The 7,758-nt window shown below is 42.7% G+C and overlaps 1 pseudogene; it reads left to right on the forward strand.

The window, feature by feature from the left end:
• Positions 1 to 1,631: 1,631 nt before the first annotated feature.
• LOC144236752 (E3 ubiquitin-protein ligase TRAF7 pseudogene) lies at positions 1,632 to 3,467 on the forward strand (annotated as a pseudogene).
• The last annotated feature ends 4,291 nt before the right edge of the window (positions 3,468 to 7,758 follow it).

A 7,758-nucleotide genomic window follows, 5' to 3' on the forward strand; every position in this document is an offset into this window, starting at 1 on the left:
CATTGAATGCAACCAGGCAACTGATGATACCTAACATGTAACTCAGGCTGACACAGGGAAACACACACACAAATACATGTGCAGACATGTGTGCCTGTGCCAACAGTGGCTCAGTCCGTTAAGCATCCGACTTCACCTCAGGTCATGATTTCGCGGTTTGTGGGTTCAAGCCCTGCATCAGGCTCTGTGCTGACATCTCAGAGCCTGGAGCCTGTTTCAGATTCTGTGTCTCCCTCCCTCTCTCTCTGCCCTTCCTCTGCTCATTCTCTGTCTCTCAAAAATGAATAAGCATTAAAAACATTTAAAAAAAATAAAATAAAATAAGATGCAGACATTATCTTACCTAAAGTAAGAGACATTGTTCAATTCTCATTTGAGATTTGAAGTCACAAGTTTCACTCAATATTTCTATTGATTGTTACTAGCTTGGGATCCTAGCTTGTAATGAGAGACTAGAATTAAATCATTGATTAGCCATGAGACATTAAGAACTTCCCTAACCTGTGGCCTGCCTAAGCTTCATTTTCCTCATGCACAAAATGATAATAATACCTACCCCTAATGTGGATAATATGTGAATAAATTGAACAAAGTCGTTCAGTGTTTTTTTATTATGGTTAGAGTGCAATGGCTAACATCTTTTGAAAGGTGCTTAACTGATAACTCCATTTCATTGTCTGTGTGTCCACTGTATCGCTTTTAAATGACAAGCCCCTCTAGGCCAAATGTCTGTGTTTCATGCTCTAAAATTCTTTTGAGTACTACAAAAATGAGGCAATTTTGGAAACTTCCTTTAAGAGTAAGTGCTTATTAGATACAGCATCTGCTGGTGGGAGTTTTGTGCTAGTGCCTCTCTCTCTCTCCCCCTCTCTCTACCCATGCCTCCTGCTCTGCCTATAAACAATATTTTTTAAAAATATACTTCGGCCCAGCTAGCTTGTCAAACTCATTCCCTCTCATCTTTCACTGCTACACTATATAAAGAGAAGTCTCACTCACTGTCTCTTTTCCACTACCCAATTACTCTGTAATGCACTGCAAGCCGACTTCTTTCTCCACTATGCTACTGAAATGTTCTCCCAAAGGTCATGGATTCCTCCCTATTATAGACCCAACTGCATCTCCTCAGTGCTCATCTTCTCCATTCTTTTTGCAGCCCTTGACCCTGCTGACTATTCAGTCTCCCTTGCTGTGTGTCTCAGTACTCTGGCAATAAGCACTGGAGAAATTCAGACCTCAAAGATCATTCAGCACTGTCATTTAAACTGAGTGTCTATAAAATTCACGTCACTGATGAAAGTGCCTGTGCTCGTACAATGTGCAACATTTATCATGACATTATATACGAAGGAATGTATGTAGCTTGCTGATACCAAACTTGTTGATTCTCTTAGTAGATGTGGCTAATAGTCATTTTGAAAATGCTGTGTTTTAAAATGCACACAGATGCCTTTCTAGGGAGGAAGCCAAGGGCGCCTGATGAAGCTGGAGTGTGGTGTTGCCAGTCTCTGGTGGCCACCGGTGGGGGACGTTGCGTGAGTGAGTTACTGCTCATGAGCATAAGGTCAGGCAGCAGCCCCTGCTTCTCTGGGGAGCCTACCAACCCTTCCACCCCAGACCTCACTGGATGGACCAAAATGGAAAAGACCTTGGGGCCCACCTTTTCAGCTGTCACTACCAGTGCAAAAGCCAACGGGACCAGCATGCACAAACAGTACCATAAGGTGCCCTCTTCCTCCCGCACCCACACCTGCTCCCCTCTGGAGCCCCCTTCGGCACCCTGCACTCTGATGGCAATTGTGCTGTGCCATCTCTTGTAGCTGCCTGCACTCTGGGTCCAGACTATCCCTGCGCTCCACATTCTTGCTCCCAGAGCACAAGAGGAGCTGGAGCCGCTAGTGCTTGCTGAGCAGCCCTCCGTGAGGCTCTGTAGCCAGCTCTGCTGCAGTGCGCTCAAGGACCCTGTGATCAGCGCATAGAGGCACATGTTTTATCAAAAACGCATTTTAAGTCAGAGAAGTGTCCCATGGATAACACCAAGCTGACAGTGGTAGTGAACAAAATTGCAGTGGAGTATAGATCAGGAGCTCTTCATTCTCCGCAGACATGGCCCTCCAGTGGTGGCTGGCAGGAAGCCCACCGTCTTTGAGGTAGACTCCCCCTTTGGGGGCCCCTTCGCTATCAAGCTCAGTGCCTGGAAGGATTACAAGTGCTGCTGTGACCACAGGTCTGTGTGGCGCTCTAACAGCCCTAGCTGCCAGCCCTCCTCCAGGTGAATCCGGAGGACCCCTCAAGGAATCCAGGTATATCAAATAGTCCCACTCTAAGTACAGATGCATGTTCGTGAGAAGTCAGGGCATGTAGGAGATGGACAGAAGGAGTTCCTGCTGCAAAAATCTGATGGTTTCCACAAGATTCATGTGGTGCTGACCCAGAAGAGCCAGGAGATCATTTTCTGTGCTCCATGCTGGACAAGCTCTCAGAGAAGATTGACCAGCTAGAGAAGAGCTTAAGCTCAAGTTTGATGGTCTGGATTAAGGCTAGGCTCAGCGAGGACCTGATGGAATTCTGGAGGGACATGTCCATGACAAGCTGTCCTACATCAATACTTGGCTAAACAGGGGCATCCTAGGATCCTGTGACCCTCAATAGATCTTCAAGTGCAAAAGAACCTGTGTGGAGCAACAGGGCCCGGTCTGGTGTCTCTGCCTCTACTCCATGGGTGACCTACAGGACACTTGTACCACACAAGTGCCGGAAGATGCCGGAGGGCCATGACAGCATTGTGCTGATGCTCTACCTCCAGGGGCACGAGCCTTATGGTAGCTCAGCAGACTGTACATCATGTGGGACACCCAGAACCTGCAGATGGTGAACATGATCCAAACCCAGACAATCCGTATACACACTGATCTCCTCATACATCATGCTTTTCAGCATCTCCCTGAAGGACAGCCAGGTCTGGGACATCATGGGCACTGAACTGAAGTTAAAGAAGATGCTCACAGACCTCAACTCCTGGGTGCAGGCCCTGGTCACCATTCAAAGCTAGATACACAGTGGCTTCTAACCAGGTAATCAAGATCTGGGACATCTGGACACTCAACTGCACCCACATCCTGCAGACAGCAGCAGCAGCACCTACTGTATTGGCACAATGAATGGCTACATTGTCAGCGACACCTAGGAAAACCTCATCCACACATGAGACATCAAGTCTAAGTATCAGGTGCGGATCCTAATAAGCCACATTGGCACCACGTATGCCTGACCCTCATCTTGATGCCAGACCAGACCAAAATCTCCAGCACATCCTAAGAGATCTCTCAGGGTCTGGAGTGTGAATGACATGATCTGCATGCAAACTCTGCTACATCAGCAATGCAGCGTGACTGGGGTGGCCATGTGCAAAGGACCAGCTCTTCCCAGAGGCTGTGGACAGCACTGTGGAAGTTTGGACTTGCTAAAAGAAAATCCAGGCTGGGTCTTAGCTTCTTCTTGTCCTATATTACACCTGTCCATGCCAGGCTTGCCCCCTGAGTGGTCTCAGGGTCTCTTCCTGCCTTGTGGAACAGGTGAGCAGGCTCAGCTGGCCAGGCAGTTTCCTGTCTGCCCTATGCCCTTCAAGCCTTTCTCTGCTTGACTCTGTCCTTGTTTCTCCTCCTGAGATGCCAGATATAACACTGAAACAGCCCACCCTTCTGTCCCCATACCATATATATATCAGAAAGTAATCATATGTATATGATTACTTTCTGATTGAAATAAAAGCTGCATAGACTGTGAAGAAAAAATTAAATGCATATAGATCGATACCTTTAAAATTTAAAACAGTTACTTGTTTTTATAGTGTCCAGCTTATAATTATTTTTCCCAAGGAAGGACTAGTTCAGTTTATTCTCTATTACCATATTTATTATGGAGTAAGGCAAGGAGGAGAAAGAAAAGAGCTCTGTGCTAAGGGTCTTGGCTGAAAGGCTGGCCTGCCTTGTCTCTAGAAGAGAAAGGGGACCACTTAAGTCCTCCCACATCAGATTTCATCAAAAGGTCTCTGAGAAAATAATGAAGGTGATTGAGGATGCAGGGCCCTTGTCCCTGATTAAAACTATCATCCCATGGCCCTATGATTGCCTGCCTCCATGCTTGTCCTTACCCAATCAGCTTTTGTCAAATTCCATCTGCCGTTCCTCCCCTAATTATGGCCAAGGCAACCATTTTTGTTTAATCCTTTGGTCTTTAGCTACCCAAATGAGATGTAAATGAGGGTAAATGCAGAAGATAGGAGCTTCTCCTTAAATGACATTCTAAGTGATGTTACTCTTGTGTTTCCTTCTGTGTGTTATATCCCTCCATCCTAAAATATGAGTAATAATGTAGGGGAAACTCACTGAGCTTTGTGGTGTGAATCCTGTATTAACAAGAAAGGCACTTATTCAAGACACCCAAAAGTACAGAAGAGAACACTGAGTGTTTTTCAGAGATAATAGAACCAATTCTCCCAAGATCAAGGCTTTAACACTCATAGTGCTGCCTACCTGCCCCTCCTAGGGTTCATTTCTTCTAGGAGTAGTTCAGCCAATCCATTAGTCACACATTTTGATGATGATAAAATACCTCAAGAATCCCCTTTGCCTGGGTAAGCATCAGTCGGTTAAGCATCTGACTTAGACTCAAGTCATGATCTCACAGTTCGTGGGTTCAAGCCCCACATCAGGCTCTGTGCTGACAGCTAGCTCAGAGCCTGGTGCCTGCTTCAGATTCTGTATCTCCCTCTCTCTCTGACCTTCCCTTGCTCACACTGTCTCTCGCAGAAATAAATAAAACATTATAAAAAAAAAAGAATCCCCTTTGCCTATCTGAAGTGCAGAGATAACCCAATAATGTGAGCAAAAGGAAACCTAGAATACTAAGCCGACTGTTGTCTGTCTACCAAAGAAAGCATTCCAGAGATGGAAACCTACCAGTTTCATATGTATTCATTTTACCCATGATGTCCAAATCAGTACATGAAGTGTAAAGGAAAAGGCCAATGCAAACAGTAAACTTTGGATGTGACCCTGCATTTTCATTGGCTTCTCTTTTTTATTCAGTGTTGCTGTGATACTGTGATTTATATTAAGAAATAAATATCCGTTCTTTGTCCCCCATTTCCAACACAGAGCTCTTAATACCCTATGAGGAGAGTTAGAAAGGTGCCATATGTTATGTTAATAGGGTGGCTCAGGACCCCCACCTTGGGATGGGTTGCCAAGGGAAGCCAGTCATGTGATTAGGGGGTTGACCTCCAAGTAGGTAAGATAGGCTAGAGATTTAGTTCAATCACTAATGGCCAATGATTTCATCAATTGTGCCTGTGTAATGAAGCCTCCATTTGGTTGTTCAATCCCAAAGAAACAAGGCTGAGAGAGCTTTCAGGTTCCTGCTCACGTGAAGGTCTGAAGAGAGCGGCAAACTCAGAGGAGGCATGGAATTCTGTGCCCTTTCTCCATACTTGGCCCTATGCTTCTCTTGCATCTGTCTGTTCCTGAGTTATAGTCTTTCATAATAAACAGGTAATCTAGTAAGTAAAATGCTTCTGTGAGTTCTGTGAACCACTCTAACAGATTCATTTAACACAAGGAGGGGTTGTTGGAACTTTCAATCTATAGCCACTCAGTCAGAAGCCCAAGTAACAACCTGGACTTGCAGCTGGCTTTTGAAGTGAGGAGGGGCATGGCCTTGTAGGACTGAGCCCTTCACCTGTGACACCTGATGCTATATCCAGGGAGATAGTGTCAGAATTGAATTGAATTGCTGGGCACTCGGATGCTGGTGTCTGAGAATTATTTGTTGGTATGAAGGAGACTCCCCCCGTCACATACACACACACACACACACACACACACACACACTGGAATTGGTGATCAGAACCCACTGGTTGTTAATTTGTCTGAAGAGTGTCAGTTACTTTCTTAGCATCTGTTTTCCCTGTGAAAGGAATGTAGTGAGGAACAATAAAGAGAATATAGGCATATAGGCTTTGGAATTAGAAAATCTAGGCTGAAAACCCTGCTTCCCCTTTACTGGTCACATATTTGGGAAATATACTTACCAACTCTTGGCCTCAATTGCCTCATTTATAAAGCAGAAATAAAAATAGTACTTAACCTCATAGAAGTGCCAGGAAGATGTCATCTATGCATATAAAGTACCTAACTGAGATCTTAGCATTTACTAGGAATACAAAACATTTATATCTATTTTGATTAACAAATGAAATAATTTCTTTATGATATTAACTGATTGATTTTGGTAACCATTTCTCATTTCTATTGAATTCAGATGAAAAAATATGTCTGCAAAGACATATGGCCCTTTCTACCCTACCTTGTACATTTTGAATGCATCACTGAAATTCTGACAGAAAGTAAAGAATGCTTACCTCTTTAAGAATATATAATGATTGTTGACAGTCAACCAGCTTGAAGAAGCACTTCTGGATTGATTAACAGTGACCCATAATTAAACACAACAGTACTTAGAAAAAGACCTGATGGTCCCAGAAAGAATTGTTTCAGGAATAATGAGTGTTTATCATTTTTATTTGCTTCCTAAGTGGCAGTTAGCAACATTAGTTACCCAGATTTTTAATTAAAAATGGGAAAAATTAATAAGGTACTGCTGTCAAGAGAAACTTTTAAATATTTGTCATCATAATATAAATTCAGTATCTCTATACTTATATAAATGACATAGGATATTTTTAAGAACACAAAGTTGTCTATACCACATTTTCCTTTAAGCAACATGTTTTATTAAAGAGGCTATGAAGTGGAAATTGTTTTTACAACTTAAAATTGTTGCTTTCTCTCTTAAAAACAGAACACTAATGTTTCACAATAGAGTTAGAAGCATAACACAGGATATATAGCAAAACAGAGAAAATATTTTGTTAGCACCTACCAGCTTTCCAGCCCATGGGAATGTATATATATAACATATGTAAATATTTACATGTGTATTTATATATAAATGTATCTATTCAAGTCCTCATATACTTTTTCTTAGATGTGGTTATTTGGAAGTCATTTTTCACCTACCTCATTTCTCATTTTCAGATATGCTATTCTGAGTAAGACACTACACCAATTTGATGATTCTAATTTTCTTTAGATATCAAGAAAATAACCTGTACTTAAAGAAGAAAGCTAAAAACCCATTACGTCCAGATACCCCCAGGAAGTAATATTAAAGGATTATTTTTTAAATAGGAAGCCATAATAGTAAACAGAATGAGAAAGAAGAAAACAGTAATAAAATTTTAGAATTTCTGCAGCAGGTAAAGCCATTAGGTCATTTGAACAAGTCCTCCTGCTGAGGAAATGTAGACAAGCTGGGTGAAATATAAAATCATCTTCTTGAAGGGAGTAGAGAGCTAACAAAATAATAAACCATTACCAGAATGAAGATTTACAAGAGATCAGCATCAAGACAAGTGAACCTAGCTTTGGGGGCCACTTTTGCCTTCCAGAGCATTTGCAGATCTGTAAGAAAGGCAGAGGCTGAAGTGCTTTTAAAAATCTCTTCACTGGAAGGGAAAAAGTTGGAGTTCAGGAGATGGTAAAGCCCTAGTAGCCCAAAGGGCTGCGTCCTAGCAACAAAGGTGAACACAAAGGGAGCCGTGCCTCTGCCAAAGGTATAAAGCCCAACTCTAAATCATCTGTGTAGTCTAGAAAATCTCCAACTCATAAATTTTATTGAATTGACCTCCGATTTGCT

The sequence above is a fragment of the Crocuta crocuta genome, unplaced genomic scaffold (genome assembly GCF_008692635.1).
Source record: "Crocuta crocuta isolate KB4526 unplaced genomic scaffold, BGI_CrCroc_1.0 scaffold270, whole genome shotgun sequence".
In the NCBI taxonomy this organism is placed as follows: domain Eukaryota; kingdom Metazoa; phylum Chordata; class Mammalia; order Carnivora; family Hyaenidae; genus Crocuta; species Crocuta crocuta.